General features: G+C 41.9%; 1 protein-coding gene and 1 long non-coding RNA gene across 3 annotated transcripts in view; one reads left to right on the top strand and one right to left on the bottom strand.

Moving 5' to 3' along the window:
• The window catches only part of LOC141987301 (uncharacterized), a 59269-nt gene extending 45456 nt beyond the window's left edge, over nucleotides 1-13813 (top strand). For both annotated transcript variants that reach the window (XR_012639490.1, XR_012639491.1), the window contains one exon: nucleotides 13214-13813. This is a non-coding gene — a long non-coding RNA (uncharacterized LOC141987301). The remainder of the gene's footprint in view (nucleotides 1-13213) is intronic.
• The window catches only part of COG5 (component of oligomeric golgi complex 5), a 304028-nt gene that overhangs the window by 145551 nt on the left and 131821 nt on the right, over nucleotides 1-26656 (bottom strand). The gene's annotated exons all lie outside the window — the stretch shown is intronic.

Below are 26656 nucleotides of genomic sequence, written 5' to 3'. Positions count from 1 at the left end.
GAATGCCTAAGCCCTGCTGTGCAGGGCTGAAGCCCGGGGCCCTAAGCCCACCACCTGGGGCTGAAGCAGAAGCCTGAGCAACTTAGCTTCATAGGGCAGACTGTGGCATGGGGCCCTGGGCAATTGCCCTGCTTGCTACCCCTTACTGCCAGTCCTGGCTTTTATATGTAGAAAACAGTTGTTGTAGAACAAGTGGGCTGTGGAGTTTTTATATCATGAGGTGGGGGGGCTCAGAAAGAAAAAGGTATGAGAATCACTGGTCTAATGCACCTCTTGTGTGGCCCTTTCTTCATGAGGGTGAAGTCATTTGGGGGTTTCAGTTTGAGGCCTTAGAGTTCCCTTTGTCTACCTGAGCCTGTTAGGACCATTGTTTAAGAAGATGAGTACAGAGAAGTGGCTACATGCTGGGTACTAGTATGGAATTTCCAAGCCCAAATAATGTAATCAAGTTGCAGCTATTCACTTAAACCATAATTAAAGGTCTTTATTCACTGGCAGTCTCATAGTGTGCCAATTAAATTTTGACATTATGAGGAAATTAAATCATGATAAGAAGTATGGTTTTAATCTTTAAAGCAACCTTAATGTCAAAAATATTTCTGCCTAGGATAACAACCCATACTAATTCTTTACTACAAGATGCAGGAATTTCGTAGAGCTAAATTAATGTGGCCTAAAATGAAGCCTATTGGTATTTCCAATGTGTTCAGTCTTTTATGGATATAGGATTTTACTCTGCTGTCAAGGTCATTTCTACTCGTGGCATGAAAAATTATAAATTGTTATGCTTTTGAAAACCTCGGTTTAAAAAATTACATTTTTCATTGTTAAAAAAGTGTTAAGCTACCTTCTTAGCAAACTAACAGTTTCTGAACATTTTCACAAGATGGAAAAAAATTTTTTGGCATTTCTTTGTTTATAATTAACCAGATGTGTAAGTTCTCTCAGAGCCATCAACCTTTTGTTTGTGATCAAATCAATTATCTGCAATTAACTTTTATTCTGTTCTAAGCTTTATATATGTGAGTTAACTGAGATCGATCAACAGCCCATATATATATATATATATATATATTAGGGCTGTAGGGCTGTTGATCAATCGCAGTTATCTCACACGATTAAAAAAAATTAATCACAATGGAAAAAATTCATCATAATTAATCGCCGTTTTAATCGCACTGTTAAACTATAGAATACCAATTGAAATTTATTTCGGTCTGCACTGCTTTGGATCGTTATCAAGCAGAACCCGTCATCAGCATGGAGAAGCATGTCCTCTGGAATGGTGGCTGAAGAGGAACGGACATATGAATCTTTAGCACATCTGGCACGTAAATATCTTGCGACACCAGCTACAACAGTGTCATTCAAACATCTGTTCTCACTTTCAGGTGACACTGTAAACAAGAAGTGGGCAGCATTATCTCCTGCAAATGAAACAAACTTGTTTGTCTGAGTGACTGGCTGAACACGAAATAGGACTGAATGGACATGTAGGCAGTCTAAAGTTTTATATTGTTTTATTTTTGAATGCAGTTTTTTTTGTACATAATTCTACATTTGAAAGTTCAACTTTCATGATAAATAGATTGTACTACAGTACTTGTATGAGGTGAATTGAAAAATACTATTTCATTTGTTTTTTACCGCACAAATATTTGGAATAAAAAATAAATATAAAGTGATCACTGTACACTTTGTGTTGTGTTGTAACTGAAATCGATATATTTAAAAATGTAGAATACATCCAAAAATATTTAAATAAATGGTATTCTATTATTAACAGTGTGATTAATCACAATAAATTTTTTAAATTACGCAATTAGTCGTGATTAATTTTTTAATCACTTGACAGCCCTAATAAATATTAGTAATGCTATCTTAGTAGCATACTAAGTAATACTAGTACTGCTGACGTCAAAGGGAGCATGATAATGATCTAAACTAACAAAAGCCAAGAAATTTTCAATTAAAGGGATACTCCATTCTTCCTACATATGGGGATAAAAAAATCACATTGTTCCCAGACTGTAAAGTAGGATATGATAAAATCTCTGCTGCTGTGAATTAGTATAGCTCCAACAACATGTGTGCTAGCTTACACCAGGAGAGAAATTTGCCTCAATATGTGACTTCAGAAGAAAACATCAACCTTAACTCTAAATTTCCTCATCTTTAAAAAATGAAAGCAAAAAGTAGAAATAAATATAGAAAAATCCTCTGCGACCGAATCCTTACTAACAGTCCGATTATGCAAGTGCATCTGGCTAACTTTACTCACTTACTTACATCAACTTGAAAACTGGGCCCTTAACTGTAAGCTCTTTGGAGAAGGGGACTATGTTTTGGTGGATTTTAACAGCACCTAATACAATGGGGATCCAATCCTGAAGGGTGTGATGCTGTATGATTGAAACTTGACGGTTTATATCACTAATATTGCCACTGTTAGACAACTGCAACAAATCTTATACAAAGTATGTCATGCAAGGTATCAATGGAAAAGTTACAATCTATCAAATTATCTTATGCATGTATCATCTTTGCATCTAAAGTTATGAATATTGACTATGTACCAGTATTTCAAATGTGTTTGCTCCTAGGGTAACAACCACAAAGTAGTTTACATCCAGTCTAGCAAGCACATTCTGAATGCACCATTCAAGTTCATGACCCATTAAAGAACACTTATCTCTCACAAAGAAGCTTGTCCCAGAGCAGTGAGCCTTTCTGTAGACACCTTAGTCAATGGCAATGGGCAATGGCTGTTCCTATGAGTGATCAAAGCACGCACGAACATGTGACCTGCTCATGTGACCCTGGACTCCATCATGTGCCTGTAATTTTCCACAAACTAAAGACAGAGCATTGAGCATTCCCTCCACGTGGGAGAAGGTATAAAAGACTCTGGAAGCATCTTCATTTTGCCTCATTTCTGCTCTGATCTCTGGTCTATGGACTTACAGTAAAAGGAGCATATGGACTATGAACTGAGGACCTTCCAATCTTTTGGAAGTTACCAGAGTCTTTACAAGCCAGCCTTCTGCAACATCACTACTACAAACCTGATCCAAGAACTTTGCAATGATTGTACATATATGATTTCTTTGACCATTTTAACACTCTCCTTTTTCTTTTCTCTTATAAATAAACCTTCAGATATAGATACTAACGGATTGTCAACAGCGTGATTATTGGGTAAGATCTGAGTTATATATTGATTTGGCTATGTGGCTGATCTCTTGGGATTAGAGGACCCAATTTGTGACTAATATAGCCACTCATCATAGAGTCCAGTGTCTGGGTGGTGAAGCGAGGGCTGGAATGCCTAAGGAGACTGCATTTTTGACTTCTTGTTAACCAGTGTGGTGAGACAGAAATGTATTTTTGTTACTGGCTTAGTATATCTTATGATAGACTAACCACCAGTTGGGGGTGAATCTGCCCTATTTCTCAGCAGTTTGTCCTGAATCTGATATTCTCAGCTGTGATCCACTGAGGCATGGTTACACACATGACTAACTTTACTCACCTATTTATATCAACTTGAAAATTCGGGCCTTAACTGTAAGCTCTTCGGGGGAGCGGACCATGTTTTGGTGGGTTTTAACAGCACCTAGTAGAGTGGGGATCCAATCCTGAGGGGGGCTTCTTGGAGGCACAGTTTTTAAAATAGTTAAAATGATAATAATGAAAGAATATGAGCCCAACTGAGTCATGTGTATAAGCACATATTTAGGGACATTGAAAGAGTCTAGTATTGACCCAACAGTCCATTCATACTCTAGCTATGTTTTACTGGATATAATATCCATGTTAGGGAGGTTCTTGAACATGAATACAGCAATAGCAGTTCTTAAATACAGTTACTATTATGGTCTGTCAAGTCCACGGGAATTTGCATACCGAAACAGGTTTATGCTACATGGTATACACAGCATTGCAATGGACCTGAAAGTTCACACAGTGCTTTAAGGCAATTTTGTTTAGAAAGCAGTTAGTGAGGTTATTTAATCTTTCCACAAAAGCACCAGTTAACTATATTGAGGAATAGTTTGCAAAATTTGTGTTTAAAAACCAAAACCAGTCTTACTTTTCAAGAATGTAAATATGAATCAGTTTTGTACATGTGCTCTTCTGATTTTAAAATGGCAATTATTGACAGAAGTTTTTTGGGGGGGTGGGGGTGGGAGGGGGCAGGGGTATTTTTTTGTTTGTTTTCAAAGCAGCACAGTATGCTCCTATGCTGAGATGTTATCCAGGGCCACCATTTAATATATGTTGAATCTCCATTAAAAAGTATGCAGAGATTTTTTTTAGGGTTCTTACAGAATTACATAATCACATGCTTAGTGGAACAATCCACATAGCAGAAGTATCATTTCTAGTAATTCAAGTGGCAAATCCTTTACTGGTCTTATGTCCTGTGTGAAGCTACTTTGTCTTCAAGTATGGAGGTAAAGTGAGAGGTCATTGAGCTGTAGGATACCAAAGAATTTAGCCCTGAAAAAGTTAGCCACTTTTCAACTAACAGAGCTATACACTGTGTTAAGCCTGGGTTCACTTTCACTGCTAATGTAAAAACTCCCATAAATAGGAATTTTCAATAGAAATACTCAGAGACCCTTCACTAAATTGGCATTAGCAAAATCCACTACAATTACAAGTCTTTGCCTCCACACATTAGTAAAATACAGCTATCACAACCAAGAATTTCCTCCTGCCAGAATGAAGTATCAACTGTAAACTTAACTTCTATGAAATGTAAGTAAGGCCACATTGTATGTATGTATGTATGTATGTAATATAGTGATGTAAATATCACTTTCAGAAATTGAACTGCATGGTAATGTTATGCAAGAAAAACATTTAAATATTTTAGACCAGGAAAAACTACAGTGTATTTAGCTGGGAAATGTAATATTTACTTCTATGTATCTTAAGAAAAAAGGGATGGCAACTCTTCTGCATAAAAATATTCTATTTACAATAAGAGGGAGGAAAGAGCAGGAGCTCAGGTTTCAACAAGAAATTATATTTATGACACAATTATTTATAAGTGAAGGTGATAAGTTACCTCTTCTACAGATACTGTTAGCTATTTAGCATATGAGGAACTAAAGTATGACAAGAAAGGAGCTTTAATTTTTACACAGAATGCATCATATAGGAACCAATTATTATTATTTAAAACTAGCTAGATGGCTTCTTTTTTAAAAAAGAAAAAAAAACCCTGCTATTACCTGGTCCAAAATAAATGATTTTTAGACATGAAATAAAGTCTGTTCTAAGGCCTTTCTTCTCTGAAAGAAAAAAAACAACAAAGATTTGGAGACTTGCAAGCTGGTAAAAGATTAGAAAGATCTCAAATAATTAATAGAATATGTGTAAATCTGATTATAAACATATTTACATTTGAAAATATGTTTCTCATACATTTAACCTGTCAGACCTTGAGTTCACAATTCCATTTTACCTCTGCAATAACTAATGATCTCACAAACACTTAGAATCACACACCCAACTTTGTTTTAGATTATTGTGATATGATCTGTTACAAAAGAAACCAAGACCTTTAAACTCAGGATTTGAGAGGCAGGTAAAGGATACACCAAACAAATATTTTATTTTAAAATTTAATTATCTTAAACATTTATTTATTCAATTAACAAAAGTTTGTAGCTCAGCTTTTAATGGTGAAATTCTGTGGCCTGCATTATGCAGACCAAACTAGAGGATCATAAGGGCTCCCTATCTGGCCTCAGAAATCTCTTAACCTTATATGAATCATCATTTACAGTTTGCATCAAACCTGGCATAAACTGGAATTAAAGATCCCATGAGCTAGTGACGCTTTCCCACATGATTGTGAATAGAAAGAATATTATTGAGTCTTCATGAAGACCCCTACTTTGGAACTATTAGTTTTGACTTGTACTGTTTTGTTGCTGACTGCAAAAATAGCTTCATTTAAATTAAAGGGAACGTGCTTTCATGGTGCATTGAAGAATGGTCCTTGACAGAGTACAGTAGCTGCAAACAACAGAAAAGAAAGATTGCATCTACTTCATGAGATGTCAAGAAATACATTCCTTGTCAACATTTCTGGCATTAGATACAAGGAAGACTCTAAATTAGCATGCAGAAGATGCCACAGTAACTTCTGATCATGTGAATAACGTTTAAGCAAAAAAAATAACTCATTTAAAATAAAAAAATTTAACAAACTAAACTCTCCAATCAGGTCCCATATGTATGTTTTATTAAAAAATGTTTTAAAAGACAGTATTAAGCAAAAAGATAAATACTGATTTAGGCCCCCTATTCAGGAAAGCACTTAAGAAGCATGTACTTAAATCCCACTGACTTCAATGAAAATTAAATATGTGCTTAAGAGATGTCCTGAATAGGGACACTTTTCTGAAGCAGAGCCTTAATGAACTTTCAAATCTCTTCATTCTAGGCATTGCACCACATATGGGACAAATTACATCTCTTGATGGTTATGGGAATGAAAGGAGGGGAGATCTGATAAGATCTGTATGTTTGGATCTTTGTTCTGAACTCTCTTCAAAGAGAGTTGTCATACCTATTATAATACAAAAAGTGTATTGTATTTTATAGTACTACAACATATAGTTTTAATATGGGTACCCAACTGAAAGCTAGGTTCTGTCTCTGAATTCTTCAAGTTATTGCTCTCTGAGAAATTAGTATATAAGAATCATAGTTTTATAGTTTGAACTATTTTAAAGGCTTACTTTTTAAAAGCCAGACACACACAGGTTTTCTGCTTCAAAATCAAAACCTATCCAAGGGAAACTTGAATGACCTCAGTCCTTTATCCTGAGTGTTATATAAATGTGTCAAGTACAAAAGGAAAAACATTAAATCTCACCTGTGCCACCAACCACCACAAATGTACCAACTGCTACTGCAATCAGAAGACTGAACATAACTTTTTATATTTCTTTTTAGAACATAAAACTTGGTTTTATGCAATTCACCTCAGTTTTCATTTCTTACAATTACAAAGACTGACCACTGTAAATCAGTATCTTAATAAAAGAAAAGCAGCAAAGAAAAATGACAATCTGAGGGTGATGGATTCTCAAGGAAAAACATCCGAAGAGTTTTCCACACAACAATATTTATAGAACCTCAAACAGAGTCTTTAATTAAGAAAAGCTTTTGCTGAATCTTGTTAAAAACTGAGATCAACTGATAGCAAGAATTAAGCTGTTCTCAGTTAGATAGATATACTGTACTATAGGCAGTGATGAGCTGCCAAAATCTTAACAACGGGTTCCCTCCTCACCCCACAAGGGGGTCGTTGCCCACCCCCCGGGACTCCTGCCCCATCCAACCCCCCCATGTTCCTTAATGCCCCCCCAGGACCCCTGCCCCATCCACCCCCCTCCCCTGTCCCCTGACTGCCCCCAGAACAGGGCAGAAGGGTCTCGTTGGCCAACGTAGTGGGTGCCCACCCCACCCCTAAGAGCCAGAGGCACCTGCCGGGGGGTGAGGTGGGGAGTCCTAGCGGTGCTTACCTAGGGCAGCTCCCAGGAAGCATCCGGCAGGTCCCTCTAGCTCCTGGGGCGGGGGAGCGACTGCTCCCCCCACTGATCACATCAAAAGTGGCGCCTTAGGCGCCGACTCCCTGGGTGCTCCGGGGCTGGAGCACCCACGGGGAAAATTGGTGGGTGCAGAGCCCCCACCAGCAGCTCCCCGCCCCGTGCCCGGCCCCAGCTCACCTCCGCTCCGCCTCCTCCCCTGAACTCGCCGCCCCGCTCTGCTTCTCCGCCCTCCCCACCCGCCCGCTTCTTGCGAATCAGCTGTTTGGCGGAAGCAGGCCGCAGCTTCCTGCTCAGGCCCAGGGGGGTGGAGGTGAGCTGGGGCGCGGAGCGGTTCCCCTGCGCACACACCCCCCCCCAGGTTACCTGCTGCGGCGCAGGCGGCTTCCTCACGCCCCCCCGCCCCAGCTCACCTCCGCCTCCCTGGGCCTGAGTGGGAAGCCGCCGCTTGCTTCTCAGCCTGCCCCGGCTTCTCGCGCGAACAGCTGATTCGCGGGAAGCCTGGCAGGGGCAGAGAAGCAGAGTGGGGCGGCATGTTCAGGGGAGGAGGCGGAGGCAGAGCGGAGGTGAGCTGGGGCCGGGGGCGGGGAGCTGCCGGTGGGTGCTCTGCACCCTCCAAATTTTCCCCTTGGGTGCTCCAGGGCTGGAGCACCCATGGAGTCGGCGCCAAAGGCACCACTTTTGGTCGGTTAAATTTAGAAGCCCTTTTAGAACTGGTTGTTCCTCGCAAAACAACCGGTTCTAAACGGGCTTCTAAATTTAACAACCGGTTCTAGCGAACCGGTGCAAACCGGCTCCAGCTCACCACTGACTATAGGTCTAGTAAGCACATTTTGCAATAATACCATAGTCCATATAAGTATAGTGAATTTTCCTATCTCTATACCCCAAGTTAGTTGTTAAAGACATTTTAAGAACACATTAAAAAACAACAATGGCTACCAACTGTGTATAAGAATTTCAACAGAAAACACTAGTAAATGTTTGCATTGCTGTGTGCATCCTTTAATACTAAAGTAATTAGTGAAGACTTGTAAAAGACATGTGCTTATCCAAGAAGCTTTGTCCTCAATCCCTAATCTCCTGCTAACTGCCATCTCCAATATTTGCTCTAAGGAACACATGGCCATCAGTCATCTAATGACCAACAGCACTACTGGAAATCAACAAGAAGCAGCTTATGACTTCCTGAGACTCCTAGTATTGTAGCATATGCACAACAAAACAAGTTGTGTCACGAATCTCAACTGAGGTCACAGATCTGTCAGTCTTCTTCCCCAGAGAAAAATTTGAAGAAAGAAATGATGGCAAAAACTTTCACTCATTTGTTGAGAAAGGCTGAATTAAACCTATTCTCGAACAGGGGTTTAAACACCTACAAAACCCAAACTGCAGTCACTGAAGTATCATGACAAAATATCTGTTACAAACTCTGGTTAAAAAACACTGTGTTTGTAACTCGTGTATCATATACTTGGTGATGTCAAGAACAACTACTATACTTCCAAAGTGTGGTTTAGAACAACACTTTCATACCAACGCTGGGTCTGGGAGAAGTCACAGTAAGTTTACACGTATGCATGAAACAGTAATTAAAAACTGCCTTCTTCCCTTAAAGCTCATTCTAACTATGTAGCTCATTCAAAACCAATCAACCAATAATAAAGAAGAGTTTGAAATATGAGCCAGCTCCATCACTGTTTAAAAAGAATCCAGTTACAGTGGCAGAGCAATAAGCAGGCTGAAACACATAAGTCTCCATGATGAATTCTAAGAAAAGTTATTTTTACACCAACAAATCCTCCCAAAATCAACTGTTAGGAAAAGACAACAATTTATGTTGGGATGTGTGCCTAGTGGTTAGAACAGAGAAAACAGAATCAAGAATCCCAGGTTTTATTACTGGCTCTTCTATTGACTTGCTGCACAACTATAGCCAGTTCACCACTTCTCTTTGCCGCTATGCTTTTGCAAAATAGAGACTATAAATACCTACCTAACCCAATTGTTGAGAGGGTTAATGTTTGTGAACCACTTTCTGAAAGATGTTATAAAAATGCAAAACATTATTATTGTGGTTGTTAATTTAAGATGGCTGTTCAGAATATAATGTGTGACATAATAGTCCCCATCATACTGACAGCAGCAGTGGAAAATTAACTACTCCCAATCAGACTAGGGAAACCTGGGTAAAAACTGTATGTCAACTATATAATACTTTCAGTATTGCTATTAATCCTTCCCTATGAGTTAGAAGACATATGGCCTCCCTGGATTCCTCACACACATTAATGGTAGCTATATGCCCCACCTATATTCTTTTTGCATACAGAAAAATCTTACATTAGATTACTAATTTAATTGCAGTAGCACCTTGGAGCCCTAGCCATAAACCAGGACCCCACTTTGCCAGGCACTACACAAACAGAGAAGATATCACAAAGGTTAACTTCCTGCTGCTTCTTAAGATTTTTTTTTAAAATGACTTTCCCAGATGGATTATAATAATGATCTGTGTAGACATTTAATTATGGCTGCCAAAAAGCAGATTGCATGCACTTCTCCCATTCCCTCCCTGCCATAAATGAACTGTCCGACACATCTGAAATGCCATCATTATAATATAGAACAGCACACATACAATAATGCCTAGCTCTTATATAGACAAAGATACAGATTATATTTCCATTTGAACTCCCTTCCATTAATTCGTAGATTTTATATCATGTGCACATAGATCTTCATGTGGATAAGTCACAAAACCTCTACTCTTTTCCCCATGGCTATGCATTCAACTCTCTCTCTTTCTCTCATCCTTCCCACCCCTCCCCACCACACTGAGTTTTAAATGTATTGAATTATGTTTAACCTATAAGCATAGCTTCTGGGATTTAGTAATATAAACTGTTGTTTTATGAGCTGTTTGACATTTGTCTACTAGGTAAAGAACTATTTAGCATTGTTTTCTCATTGTCTTGCTTCTTTATTACCTTTTGTTATAAACACTGAAATACCATGTAAAGTCTTTTTTGTTATATTAACTATTTGAAATACAACATGACCTGAATTACTGCCAAAAATGTTAAAAAAGAAAGTCATGATTTCTCTAGTGTTGTACAATTTGTTCCAATGAGAAAACACTGATCTACACAGAGAAAGGTAGTGAGATGTAGTAGTGCCGAGCAGGAGTCTACCTAGTATACAATATATTTGGTGATAAATATTTAAAAGAGTATTTCCATATAGCAATAATTTCCAGTTTCTGTGGTGTTTCAGTTTTGCTTTTGGTTTTGTCTGGATCTGGGAAAACCTTTTTGTGTTACTGTAAAAATACAGTGCTGACACCACAGGAAATATGCATAGTGACCACCAGCAGGGTGGTTCTTACAAAAACATAAAATATGTAATCTGAAAAGACAGTCTACCTCACTTGTGGTTTGCACATTTACAGTCCTTAAGTACAGGGGTTACATAAAGTAATACAGAAGTTAATGAACAGGACCCTAGAAATTTATTCCAGCTATTCCAAAGCTCAAACACTACCATCAGTTCCTATGGAAACTAAAAGGATATTCTAGGTTATATCAGTATCAGCTGATCATAGTGCAGAGAAATCTGTGGTTTATTTTAATCCATAGCTCAGAAGGTATAAATGTATTCTTAATGTTTCTTGCTGATTCTGAATTGCCCAAGCCTGGTAAGCAATTCAGTTCCATTAGATCATGCTTCAAGATAAACTGAACACTTTTCAGACGGTAACAGTAATGGGCAAATCTCATAAGGTTGGTCAAGCACCGTGAAGTTCACCATTCAAATGCTGTATATAACGGTAATACATATTTAGAAGATGGTCTTTGGGTGTGGGATGAATAATAAAGTGTTTAAATTATTTATTTTACATGGTAGCTAACACGCTTTGAAGTTAAAGAAACACCCTTAGATTTACAGAAACCTCTTTTAGTAGTTCCTTGTATCAGATATTGAAGGAGGTTGATTTTGGCAGCTCAAAAAGTTGTGCAACCCAAAACTATAACACTGAAGATGAACAGTAAGTTGAATAATGCAATATAAATGAGTATTGTTCTGCTAAAAAGAAAATAGTGCGTGAGGATATGGGAAAGGTGGTAAAGATATACAGCCAGCTGACTCTGGGTTCATCTACATAAACTGTGACTGTAAAACAACAGCAGATGCTAAATTGATTTAAGGCACTTAGTTCATCTATTTTAATATCAGCAGGGATCACTGCAATCACCTAGTTGACGTTCTGCATAACACAGGCCATTGGACTTGCATGACTTAATTCTTGATTTGGGTCCAATAGCTGTGGTTGAACTAGAACATGATGTTTAGAAAAACATCCAATCTTGATTTTAAAAAAATACAGTGATGAAGAATTCACCACAACCCTTAGAAAGTTGTTCCAATGATTAATTACTCTGTTAATATTCGCGCCTTATTTCTAGTGTGAATTTGTCTAGCCTCAAATTCCAGCCTTTCGATCTTGTTATACCTTTGCCTGCTAAAAAGAAACGCCCTCTATTATTAAATTTCTGATCCCCATTTAGGTATTTATAGTCCAATCAAATCACCCTTTAGCCCTCTCTTTGATAAGCTAAGTAATTCGTTGAGTCTTTCATGATAGGGCATGCTTCCTTGAGTCTTTCATGATAGGGCATGCTTTCCGACCCTTTAATCATTCTGTGGCTCTTCACTGAACTCTCTTTAATTTTTCAACATCCTTCTTGAAGTTCTGACACCAGAACTAGACACACTATTCCAAAAGAGGTTGCACCAGTGTCAAATACACAGGTAAAATGTCTCTCTGACTCTAAATAGTCTCTCTAATCCTATTCAATATTCCCCTGACATTTCTAACTGGGATGGCCCCACACACATTTTGCACTGAAATAACAAAAGGTCTGATTTAAAACAAATTGAATTAATTGGTGACAGTATAGACAAGCCATAAGGGACCCTATCCAGTTCCTAGTGACGTCAATGGGTAAGTGGATCTAATTTGGGGAACTGCAGAAGCGAGTTGTTGGGGGCAGGAGGGTTGCAGAAAGCAGGTTCGTCTCCCACCTCATGCCTAGCCTGAGCGGCGGAACAGGCTGTTGATATATTCCCTCACTTCACAGGAATCTCCCTCAGAGATCTCCAGGAAACTCTTGTGGAGATACTGGGCAATCTGCTGTTTCTGCCCCCCAATCCGGATGGGGGGGACCATTGCTGCACACAGGCTAGCCGCATAGGCGCCAGGGCAGAAGCCGCAGACTTGGAGAAGACCCTCCCTTGATTCCCTGCTCACCCTCAGCAGCAAGATATCTTCCATAATGATCACCTCCTGTGGAAAGTGTGGGGACAGGAATGATTATCAGGTCCACCCTACAGTGCTGGCTCTCCCCAAGTGCCCAAGAGCCACGTGCCCAGTGTACAGCAGGGTCCGGGAACAGTGATTTACCCTGCCCCTGCGGCTACTCACCATTTTGGGGGTCTTGTGGCTCATGTGTGCTTGCCTGGGGTCAGCCAGTTGTGACAGTTGTGGAAGTACTGGCTGTGTTTTAAAGCACTGAAACAGTGTTGTCTGTGTTGCAAACAATACTGCTTCTGTAAAATGTTGCATTTAAACTTCACAGAGATGACCTTGGGAGCACAGCCTCCCTCTCTGTTATCGGCAGCAGAACGGCTGTGCAGAATTAGAAAACGTCCAAGAAGAACTAAGGAAGACTTTATGCGTGAGATTATGATACACTCCGCCGCCGAGAAAAAAAAATTGAAGGAGTGGTGGGACACCGAGAAGAGGGACCGAAAGGAGAACGCAACACACCAGAAAGAAGCCACAGAACGGCTCTTAACAGTTATGGAGCACCAAGCAGACACGCTCCAAGCGATACTAGCTCTTCAAACCGAGCAGCTCCGTGCCTGCCCTCCCCTGCAGCCTCTGTGACAAAATTCTTTCCCATGCGCCCCACACACACACACACACACACACACACCGCCAACACACTTATCAACCTCCTGGCTCCACTCTCTACCTGCAACATTCCACTCCTCCCTCCTCACAGTCATCAGGGTGGATTCCCACTACCCACTGCACTCAACACCCATCCCTCTGCAGTTTGGCCCTGCTGAGGTACAGCACCTGCTGTATCGTACTCCAAAGGAGAAGGTTGGGTGTGATCCCTGGACATACACAAATCTGTAGCTGTCATGGTCTCCGCTTGACACCTTCCCTTCCCCCATCCCCCATCCGCCTCCCTACTGATGATTTTTTTCATTTGACTCTCTCCTCTGGTTGTTGTCTTTCAATAAAATAATTGTGTTTGTTTGAAAGCAATCTTTATTCTATTAAGTGAGAGCAAAAAGAGCACTGCAAAGCAACATACAATGATGTTAAGGTCCCTTCTTGGATCATGTGCACCAATCACCTCCTAGCATTACAAGCACTACAATCCTGAGCATAGCAATAAATATTAGTGGCTTTCAGCTTCAAATTGATTCCTCAAAGCATCCCTGATCCTTATGGCTCTACACTGTGCCCCTCTAATAGCCCTGGCCTCTGGCTGTTCAAACTCAGCCTCCAGGCACTGAGCCTCTGCAGTCCAGCCCTGAGTGAAGCTTTCACCCTTCCCTTCACAAATATTATGGAGCATACAGCACGCGGCTAAAAGCATTGGAATATTGTCATCAGCCATGCCCAGCTTCCCATACAGACATCGCCAGCAGGCTTTTAAACGGCCAAATGCACACTTCACAGTTATTCTGCACTTGCTCAGCCTGTTGTTGAACCACTCCTTGCTGCTGTCAAGTTGCCCCGTGTATGGCTTCATGAGCCATGGCATTAAGGGGTAGGCGGGGTCTCCCAGGATCAAAATGGGCATTTCAACTTCCCCTACAGTAATCTTCTGGTCAGGGAAGAAAGTCCCTGCTTCCAGCTTCTGGAACAGGCCAGTGTTCCGAAAGATACGTGCGTCATGCACCTTTCCAGACCAGCCTGCGTTAATGTCTGTGAAACGCCCACGGTGATCCACAAGCGCCTGGAAAACCATTGAGAAATACCCCTTGCGATTAATGTACTCGGTGGCTAGGTGGTCTGGTGCAAGAATTGGAATATGCATGCCATCCATCGTCCCTCCACAGTTAGGGAAGCCCATTTGTGCAAAGCCATCCACAATGTCATGTATGTTGCCCAGAGTCACGGTCTTTCAAGCAGGATGCGATTAATGGCCCTGCACACTTCCATCAACAAGACTCCAACAGTCGACTTTCCCACTCTGAACTGTTAGCAACCAATCGGTAGCAGTCTGGAGTAGCCAGTTTCCACAGTGCAATCGCCACGCTTCTCCAATGGCAGGACAGCTCTCATTCTCGTGTCCTTGTGCTGCAGGGCTAGGGCGAGTTCTCACACAGTCCCATGAATGTGGCTTTCCTCATGCGAAAGTTCTGCAGCCACTGCTCATCATCCCAGACATGCATCATGATGTGATTCCACCACTCAGTGCTTGTTTCCCGAGCCCAAAAGTGGCGTTCAACTGTAGTCAGCACCTCTGTGAATGCCACAAGCAATCTCGTGTCATAGCTACTACGCGTGGCGAGATCAACATCACACTCTCTTGACTTTGTAGTTTAAGGAATAACTTCACTGCCACTCGTGACGTGTTGGTCAGTGCGAACAGCATACTGGTCAACAGCTCGGGATGCATTCCTGGAGCCCAAAAGAGGTAGAACTGGACACGCAGTACACAAACTATTGAAAGATGGTGCTAAATGTGCACAGAAGCACAGGGATTGTTGGGATACGAAGCAATGCATCATGGGGCATTGGGACACACACACGCCTTCCCACAAGTCTTAGCCACAAAAGAGAAAGTGGTGCTCTGTGGGATAGCTGCCCAGAGTGCACCACTCCGAATAGTGCCGCAAGTGTAAACACGCTATTGTGCAGGCAGCTGTCAGTGTGAACACACAACAGCTGTTTTCCTTCAGCGCTCTCTGAGCGGCGCTGTAACTGCCAGCACTGTTACTTTGCAAGTGTAGATGTGCCTTTAGACAATAGTCCCCGGTGCAATATACACAGGGTCTTCTTCCCCATCTGGGCTCAGATCTCAGTTCTTCCCCACTCTTCTCCCGAGTACTGATTCTCAGGGCTTTTCCCTTTTCTGAGTATCTCCCTTCTTCTAGAGCCAGTCTCAGGAGCCAGACTCCCTCTTCAGTCCTCCTCCAGGCTGTCTGCCCAGGAGTTACCCTTCTGCAGCACGTACTACAGGAGCCAGCTGCCCTCCTCCAACTGAGTTCTCATGGCCTTTTGTGTTTTGTGGGCATCCCTTTCCAAGCTGGGTCTAGTAACTGAACATGGCTACATGATCCCTAGCCAATCAAGATCAGCTGGGAGTATAGCTGATCCTATACATATCAGGCTAGACCCAACTCCCCTTAAAGGGCCAGCCAGCTGATGACATATATATTACAAAACAGAACTTGTTCATTAAAATAGAATGGGTGATGTACTAAACACCTACCTTTTATCCTACACTTTTCCTTGACTAGGAAAAAGTTTGAGTTCAGGTCAGGCTTAACTATTTCCTGCTAGCTAATCCCAACCTATACTCAACCACTTTTCCTAGAAAAACAAATCCACAGAGTCAAAGGAGTTAGATAACACTTTTCGGCTGATGACACCTAGCACATTGCTTTCTGTAGTTCTGACTCCCAGCCTATATGAACCAGGAAAATTAGGTGCATTTAGCAAACTTTAATTAGCCTGTTTTTAAACACCAGGTAGCATTTGAAGCAGACAGATGTTTGGTGTTTAAAAATGTGTGAATTGGTCTTGGCCAACCCTAGGGTTGACTCTGTCTCACACTTTTTAAGCACCATTGGCTTTGGCTACACTAGGAGCTAAGTAGTGTTTAAAAATGTATTAATTAACATGCTGTAGCTAACACACCTCATCAGCTAATCTAGACAGGGCCCTAGCATGAGCATGCCAGAGCTGTAACTGCACCGCATGTGGAAAAGGCGAAGGATTCCCACACATAACTAGCCCAGCTCTCACCCTGCCATCCCTTTTTTAGTTAATGACCAAGGGTTCATTAATATGAAGCAGAGACTGCACTTCACAGTAGGACTCTGGCTAGTCCCAAGACTGGAGTGCAAAGGAACAGGTGGGTCAGAGCGCTTTACACCCCTCCCACCCTTTCCACATATGCACAGGAGACACTGTAAGCACATATAGTTCTCACTCTGCTTTAAAGAGCATACATGCATGCACATACATCCACAGAATACCCTACTCCAGAGATTATTTAGTAACAAAGTATCAAACCTCAAACCTAAGCTTTCTCCCTGAGCTTGGCTGTCCCTAGGATGTTCCCTGCTGAACCTCTCCTTACTAGGTTCTAATTTCCTCTGCCTAGATTGATACTCCAATCCTCCTAATATCTCTGCTGGAATTATCAAGAGCCACTTGCTGATATGACTGCACATTCATGCAAGGTTCAAGCACCTGACATTAGAATGACTTAAAAGACTTGACCTACATTCCTACGAAGTGTCATTGTGTACCACCTTATTACAGACACAAAAATTGGGATAGCTACTTTGTCAGGATCTCCTCCAGGGGACCAATTTAGCCAAATAACAGTGAAACTTAATGACTGCTGCTTAATGGGTACTATATTAGAAAAAGTTCTGACCGTGTTAAGGGATTAAATAATATTTAAATGAGGGTTAAACAGGTGTATAATTCTGAACTCCACTCTTTTAAACAGAGTTATAGTCCAATAAAGAAATATGTAATGTGATGAATGCCATTTTTAGTCTTGAATTTATATTCCATACAGCATTTTATTATAATTCAAATCTTTTCAGATTTTTCATGAGAGAGTGGCATACTCTCTTCATAAGGACAATAGGTTGTCTTAGTTTTGTGTTCTAATTAAGGGGATTCTATTGTATTCTTATACGAAATAAAGTGGAAAATATATAATAGTTGCAATTTTAACTAGGGCAGATAAATGCATCATTGCAACTGAGTGACATTCTAACTCTGACATCATAATCAAAAAGGCTGACAAAGGAGGTGCTGTTGTCATCATGAATAGGTCGGAATATGAACAAGAGGCTGCTCGGCAGCTCTCCAACACCACTTTCTACAAGCCATTACCCTATGATCCCACTGAGAGTTACCAAAAGAAACTACAGCATTTGCTCAAGAAACTCCCTGAAAAAGCACAAGATCAAATCCGCACAGACACACCCCTGGAACCCCGACCTGGGATATTCTATCTACCCAAGATCCATAAACCTGGAAATCCTGGGCGCCCCATCATCTCAGGCATTGGCACCCTGACAGCAGGATTGTCTGGCTATGTAGACTCCCTCCTCAGGCCCTACACTACCAGCACTCCCAGCTACCTTCGAGACACCGCTGACTTCCTGAGGAAACTACAATCCATCGGTGATCTTCCTGAAAACACCATCCCGGCCACTATGGATGTAGAAGCCCTCTACAACAACATTCCACACAAAGATGGACTACAAGCCGTCAAGAACACTATCCCCGATAATGTCACGGCTAACCTGGTGGCTGAACTTTGTGACTTTGTCCTTACCCATAACTATTTTACATTTGGGGACAATGTATACCTTCAGATCAGTGGCACTGCTATGGGTACCCGCATGGCCCCACAGTATGCCAACATTTTTATGGCTGATTTAGAACAACGCTTCCTCAGCTCTCGTCCCCTAACGCCCCTACTCTACTTGCGCTATATTGATGACATCTTCATCATCTGGACCCATGGAAAAGAAGCCCTTGAGGAATTCCACCATGATTTCAACAATTTCCATCCCACCATCAACCTCAGCCTGGTCCAGTCCACACAAGAGATCCACTTCCTGGACACTACAGTGCTAATAAACAATGGTCACATAGACACCACCCTATACCGGAAACCTACTGACCGCTATTCCTACCTGCATGCCTCCAGCTTTCACCCTGACCACACCACACGATCCATCGTCTACAGCCAAGCTCTGCGATACAACCGCATTTGCTCCAACCCCTCAGACAGAGGCAAACACCTACAAGATCTCTATCAAGCATTCTTACAACTACAATACCCACCTGCGGAAGTGAAGAAACAGATTGATAGAGCCAGAAGAGTTCCCAGAAGTCACCTACTACAGGACAGGCCTAACAAAGAAAATAACAGAACACCACTAGCCGTCACCTTCAGCCCCCAACTAAAACCCCTCCAACGCATTATTAAGGATCTACAACCTATCCTGAAGGATGACCCAACTCTCTCACAAATCTTGGGAGAAAGGCCAGTCCTTGCCTACAGACAGCCCCCCAACCTGAAGCGAATACTCACCAACAACCACATACCACACAACAGAACCTCTAACCCAGGAACCTATCCTTGCAACAAAGCCCGTTGCCAACTGTGCCCACATATCTATTCAGGGGACACCATCACAGGGCCTAATAACATCAGCCACACTATCAGAGGCTCGTTCACCTGCACATCCACCAACGTGATATATGCCATCATGTGCCAGCAATGCCCCTCTGCCATGTACATTGGTCAAACTGGACAGTCTCTACGTAAAAGAATAAATGGACACAAATCAGATATCAAGAATTATAACATTCATAAACCAGTCGGAGAACACTTCAATCTCTCTGGTCACGCAATCAGAGACATGAAGGTCGCTATCTTACAACAAAAAAACTTCAAATCCAGAGTCCAGCGAGAAACTGCTGAATTGGAATTCATTTACAAATTGGATACTATTAATTTAGGCTTAAATAGAGACTGGGAGTGGCTAAGTCATTATGCAAGGTAGCCTATTTCCCCTTGTTTTTTCCTACCCCCCCCCCCCCCGCCTTCTGGTTAAACTTGGATTTATGCTGGAAGTGGCCCACCTTGATTGTCATGCACATTGTGGGAAGAGTGGTCAGTTTGGATGAGCTATTGCCAGCAGGAGAGTGAGTTTGTGTGTGGGGGGGTGGGGGTGAGAAAACCTGGATTTGTGCTGGAAATGGCCCACCTTGATTTTCATGCACGTTGTAAGGAGAGTGGTCACTTTGGATAGGCTATTACCAGCAGGAGAGTGAGTTTGTGTGTGTGGTTTTTGGAGGGGGGTGAGGGGGTGAGAGAACCTGGATTCCTGCAGGAAATGGCCCACCTTGATTATCATACACATTGTGAAGAGAGTGGTCACTTTGGATGGGCTATTACCAGCAAGAGAGTGAGTTTGTCTGTGGGGGGGCGGAGGGTGAGAATACCTGGATTTGTGCTGGAAATGGCCCATCTTGATGATCACTTTAGATAAGCTATTACCAGCAGGAGAGTGGGGTGGGAGGAGGTATTGGTTCATGGTCTCTGTGTATATAATAATGTCTTCTGCAATTTCCACAGTATGCATCCGATGAAGTGAGCTGTAGCTCACGAAAGCTCATGCTCAAATAAATTGGTTAGTCTCTAAGGTGCCACCAGTACTCCTCTTCATTCTGCTATACATCACTCCTTACAATACTGGATTGGGTATAAATAATAGAAACATGATATAATATGGTATCAATTATATAGGTACATAGTGATGTGAAGGCAAGAACAGCATGCAACTCATGCCTAAGACTGAACATCAGTATGTGTAATATGGAACGCACTGCATTGCATGAGACTAGAGATGAAAAATAAGAGAGTCCACAGAAATGATAAAGGAAGTAGCTATAGCCTGATTAGTTAGACTATTTCTTCAAAGTGGTGCTTTCTCAAATACTAGGTGATTTTCAGATACAATATCCATAGAGTGACCAGACGTTTCATTTTTAAAGGGACAGTCCCGTATTTAAGCCCTCCTGCAGGTGTCCCAACTTTTTATTAAAAACAGGCAAATTGTCCCATATTTTCTGTTCTCTCCCTCCCCCACATCATTATTGGCGGGTCCTGCTGCTGGTTGGATCCCTGCTCGCCAGCTGCCCGCCCACCAGCGGTGAGTGGGCGGGGGTCCAGTGGCTGACAATGGGGACGGGTGTGCAAGGCTGGTGGCGGGGTGAAGTTGCAGTGCGCGAGGCCAGCCTGCTGGTCCATCAGCACAGCCCCCGCTGCATGCCAGCTCTCGGCCGGCAGGGCTCCGCCCCCACACCCCATTTCGGGCTGGCACTGGCTGTGCGCTGCGGTGGCTGGTGCGTGCAGGCAAGTGCCAGGCAGCAGCCAGTTACATGTCGCCTCTGCTGCCCACCCATCGGCCCCTTAAATGCTCCCTCTTTCACTGTCCTTTTCCCTGCTTTGCCCCTTCACCCCACAACCCAGCTCCACTGCTCCTCCATATCCCCCCCAGTGGAGGCATCCCGCTCCCATTGCTGTGTGAAGAACCAGCCCATGGTCGGAGTGCTCAGCTCACCAACAGCCTGGCCAGCAGGCTCCTTTTCCCCACTGCCTCTGGCTGGGCCAGCACCCCAGAAAAGCCCAAGACCCTTCAATCCAGGACACTTGCCCTGCTCACTTGCATTAACGCAGCCCCAACGGTTGACTTCCCAACTCCAAATTGATTCATGACCAACTGGTAGCAGTCTGGAATCGCCAGCTTCTGCACAGCGTTTGCCACATGCTTCTGTATCAATTGGGCAGTTCTCATTCTGGTGTCCTTGCACAGCAAGGCCTGGGGCGAGCTCTGCACACAGTTCCAGGAAGGTGGCTTTCCGCATCCGAAAGCTCTATAGCCACTGCTCTTCATCCCACACCTGCATAACAATACGATCCCACCATTCAGTGCTTGAGCCCAAAAGCGATGGTCTTCCCTATGCAGCTGCTCTGTGAATGCCAAAAGCAATCTAAAGTTACTCCTATCCATATCACACAGCATGTCAGGCAACTAGGAGTCTTCTTCAATTAGGAACTTGATGATTAACTGCATTGCCCTCCCACAAAGATGCTGGGGTGCACAGCACAGAATGGCCGTTGCAAAAATGCCGCAAAACAAAGCCCGAAGTCCATGGACTGCTGGGACACAAAGCAATGCATCACAGGACATTTAGCCAGGTAACAAGATGCGCCATGATCTGCTCCGCCTTCCCACAACACCTACAGAAGGTGTTGAGCTGAGCTGTGGGATAGGTATCTACATTGCAATGCTCACACTGTCAGTGATGGTGCCCCCACCATGGACACGATCTACTGATAGAGGCAGCAAGTGTGAACATGAGATTCCGATTTTTATTATGCCGACTTTTGTGTCTCACCATTACTTTTGTCGACAAAAATTGGTAGTGTAGAGATAGCCTTTGTTAATGTTGCTATTGATGGTTAATTGATCTCATTCCCTGAGGCAGAAATGTAGCAGACTGCCTGTGTAGTAACACTGTTAATGTTCCTATTGTTAGTTAACTGTTCCCATTCTCAGTCAATTCCCCCAGGAGCATAAAACCTGTAAAAGTTTTAAGGCCCCTACATTGCCACAGTGATGTAAAGCCTTATAAATGACAGCAAGAGAATCGGCTACGAAGATCTTATGTGCTTTCTCACTTTTTTCCTGTGCCAAAGTGGCACAATGGGGTTAGATTACAGTGCAGGATTTATTTTACTTAGCCACTAAAAGACTTTGAGAGCAAATAAAACATTAACCAGTCAATAAAATGTCAGGACAATCAGAACCAAGCACTTCCCAAAGCACCCAGCCAGGTCCAGGACAATGATTAGCAAAACTGTATGACTTTCACGTGTGAAACTCTGAGCATTTTAAAATGATATTCTACTTCGTTTTTTTGTTGATTTCTGTTTGTTTTTTTCTGTTTGGTGTTCTGTAATGTAGTTAAATGAAAATCCAAGATTATAACTGGAATGCAGGGTATTAGTTACCAAGCATTTGTAACTTAACTTTCATGTGTTTAGGAAATGCTGAATAGCTATTGTGGTTTCTTTTTCTATATTGTAGTTTAAATAACTTACCAAAACAATTGAAACTCATGTGATTATATTGCATTTTTTGACAAAATTTGCAGAATTTTGCAGATTTTTTTTTCCTGCACAGAATTTTTAATTTTTTGGCACCGTATCCTCCCAGTGGTAAAAAAAGGAATAAAGTGAAGAATTCCTCTTTTTTGTGGGTTTTCTTCCCTTTCTTCCTTAATTTGTTTGGGTGTAGTTGGCAGAGGTTTGTTGTTTTTTTGAGAAAAAGCATCGTATGAAAAGCTACAATGGTGTAGTTTACATTCATTTAGATCGGAAAGTAGTTATTTATTCTACATTTATTTATTGGATTCTCTAACATGATCACCAGAATCTGAATGCCTCACAAACATCAATGGATTTATTTTCACAGCATCCATGTGAGGTAGGAAAATACTATTATCTCCCTCTTATAGAGCAGAGACTGAGGCATAGACACATTACATAATATCCCCACGGTCTCACATGAAGTCTGTATCACAGAAAGAGCAGAACCGAGAATCCAAGAATAGTTTGTCTGCATCCCAGTCTAGGGTCTTAACTACAAAATAATTTTTCCTAAAGATGTACTCTCATTCTTAACTCCTATACAAGGAAATTCCAGAGTCCCAAGATCTCTGCTAATGAAGGTTTGCCTTCCAGTCTTAAGAGTTTCACAAATATTGCTGATAGTCCCAAAGTACCTGAGGAGTGCAGGGTCCTGAAGTATCTCTTCAGTCTAAAGAAAGTCTAAACTAATAAGCTGACCATAAAGGAAAAATTGCTAGAATTTCTGCTCTTGCAAAAAGTTTTTCCAGAAGTACAGATGCACATAGATGAATAGGCTCATAAAACAAATCAGGAAGTCAGGGTCATGGTCAAGGACAAAACTATATTTACATACCCAACACAAGACAGGAAAGATAACCTTATGGTTAAGGTGCAGGAGTAAGAGTCAGAAATCCTGAGTTCCCTTCCCAGCTCTACCTCATGCTTTCAGTTTGACTTGGGCAAGTCACCTGACTTCTTGGCACCTCAGTTTTCCAATGGCAAAAACAAACAAACAAATAATATAGAGATACTACTACTTCTCTGACTTATATAATTATTCACTGCTGGTAAAGCATCTGGAGTTCCTCAAATCAAAGGCACTATGAAAGAGCTAAATGCCATCATCAGATGGCCCTGGCCTGGTTTATTTTGCAAACTGAAGTCGTGAAGCAGGCAGAGGACGACCCAGGTAGAAAGTTACTCAGTCAAGCCCTGGTCCCATCTTACGGCCCAATCCTGCAAACCTAATATGAATAATTTCAATGTCTACATAATTGATGATTCTTCTGGATCAATTTAGAATTTCAGCCATGACAATCATGAGACTATATCAGGTTGGTAGGACATATATAGAACTGGTCCCACTCTGGATCTGGAATTTGTTTCTGGCCTAAAATTTCAGCAGGTGGAAGTTATACTTTTGTCATAGACTAACCACTGACTCCTTCAATCCAAAATTGAAGTGTATTTATGTTGTTTCTGGTGGGCTGCCCTTGTATGTATCAATGTGTTTTCAGGCAGTCATGAGAAAGAATATTGTTTAACCAAGCAACCATTCTATCAATGGCTTGGTAGGCATTTATAATGATCTTTTGTCTTTGTTGACAGTGCCCTGTCCATTGGCAACATCCTCGCAAGTCAACATAGTTTACTTCAGATGAACTGAGAGTAGAAAGAGCAAGAGTGATAGTGGTAAAAGTCTCATGCTGAACCTGACCAATGGTAGCATAAAAACTTTTGAAATCTTATGCTATGTCTCTATAGTAAACCAAAGGTTTCGTCACCTCCATTATAACATCCACAATACTATGCACAGAAAAACTATTCCAGAAGGTTCACAACTTCGTTAATCCTAGCTGGTACAGAGTAGCATTTTTCACCGTGAAGAATTTTCATGTTACTTTATGGATGAAATTATTCAGATCCCCATTGAGCAATATACTGCTGTGTAAAAAGAACAGTATCTCATGCGGACAATTCAAGGCTTTATTCACAAACATTCAGCATGTGTCACTGGCCTTGGATGTGCTGGGAATGCATCAGGCCACTGCCTGCAAGTTGGACCAATATCCATTATTGGTACAGATTGCTGATGTTTCCCTTCAGGAATGACAAGGTATCAGAACACCAGACAGCTGCTGGGAGATCTCTGCTAAAGAAGCCAACTCTTGATGCTTGCAATTTTGCTAATTTTCAACCTGTTTCCAAACATCAGTTTCTGGGAAATGGCCATTGAGAAGGCTTTGACAGGGCAGCAAGGGAGGTTCTTGAATCCTCATATTCCTTTGATATAGGTCAGTAAGGCCTGGGTATGGGATAGAAACTGCACTGATAAAATTTTACTGTGGTCTCCCTCTGTCAATGGATGATAAAGTGTGCATGACAATTCCTTAAGATCTGGCAGCAGTCTATGATGTCACTGTTTGTGAGGTTTGCTTGTCTTTGTGACTCTTAGCAGGGATTTAGTGGCTCCATTTTTACCCTTCAGAGAGGACTCAGAGGACAACTGTGGGCAATTACTCCTCTATGCCGAGCGCCAGGGTACCGCCAGGGTCTATTTTTTTCCTCCTGGAAAAAAATATCCTCCCAAGGAGATCAGGGTATGGAATGAGCTCTCAGAAGGAATTCGGACCAAGGTCTTGGAGCAACCCCAGGGTAGAAGCCTAACTCCTCTGAAACCTTCACCTGCTGGGAAGGAAGATGGTGCTTCCCATGGACCCAGCTTTGGGGTTCCAATTTTAAAATAAGCCTCCTTTTTCACAGATGTCAGATAAATGTGAAACTCCATCTTCCCACCCATAACTGCAGAAAAGAAGGAGCTTTTGGTTTTTTCCCTTCAGAAACTCCTGGCTGCTGTGAGGGGGGATGCTCAGTTATCTACTTTTCTCCATGAGCCTTCTGGATGCTTATCTTTGCTGCTCCCCTTAGATCCCTGGCTACTGCAACAAAAGGAAAGGAGAAGATTTAAAGTTTTCCACTACCCAACCCTTCTTAGCATCCACTATTTTGGGATCCTTTGGCTCATAGCTTTCCCAAGAAACAGTATCAATAGCATGAATTTGATACTATTCTCGACAGGTTCACTACTGCTCAGGTTTCCATAGAACAGCTGCAGTGAAACTGACCAGTCTGGTAAATTTCACACTGCTGTTGATTGGAAGATCTACAAGAAGTGGCAGAGGCAGTGGAGGTATCTGTCTGCAGACTCAGGAAGACAAACAGTACATTACTTTATATTCAAGTCACATCTCTAAGGTCATCTTCATGGCCTTAGAGATGGAGGAATAGCTTAAATTCTGAAGAAGTTGATAACTTACGCTCCCACACTAGCCATGGAAGAGAGAGATATCATTGTTGTCAGTCCTACTCTTGGGAGGTGCTCAAATACAATGGTGATGTGGGCATCAAAACAAGATTAGGTTAGACAGAGAGAAGATTTGAAAAACATCCTGCTCGACCCCAGCAAGGAGTGAATGGATTTGTCAAGCCCTGCTGACAGTTGAGATCTCTATATCTTGTCAAGGGTAATAGGGATTATCTAAATGATTAAAGATAATAGCAGCAATATCTTCACTGGACAGATAGTTGATGAAATGTTAGAAGGAGAAGTTTCACCTTGTTAGCACTGTGCCTCATGTCATGGTTAACAGCCATCATAAGTCAGGGTAGCTTCACTTGGAGAACAGTACAATTCTAGGAGACAAGTGGTGAATTTTTGGCGCTGTTACAATTCTTTTGCTTAAAAGGTGACACCTATGTGTTTCTCATAGTTATAATTTTTTTCATCCCCCTTCCCCCATTTTCAGATGCTTACTGATGAACTACTGTAAGAGGGCTCATGAGAAGAAGGATGTTGATAAATTGGAGAGGGTTCAGAGAAGAGCTGCAAGAACAATTAAAGGATCAGAAAACATGGCTTATAGGACAGACTCAATTTCAACCTACTTAGTTTAACAAAGAGAAGGTTAAGGAGTGACTTGATTACAGTCTATAAGTACCTACATGGGGAACAAATATTTAATAATTCGCTCTTTGATCATGATCCAATGGCTGGAACGTAAAGCTAGACAAATTCAGACTGGAAATAAG

This window comes from Natator depressus, chromosome 1 (genome assembly GCF_965152275.1).
Source record: "Natator depressus isolate rNatDep1 chromosome 1, rNatDep2.hap1, whole genome shotgun sequence".
Lineage (NCBI taxonomy): Eukaryota > Metazoa > Chordata > Testudines > Cheloniidae > Natator > Natator depressus.
The sequence above is the reverse complement of the archived record's forward strand: the minus strand, read 5'-3'. Positions and strand labels throughout refer to the sequence as shown.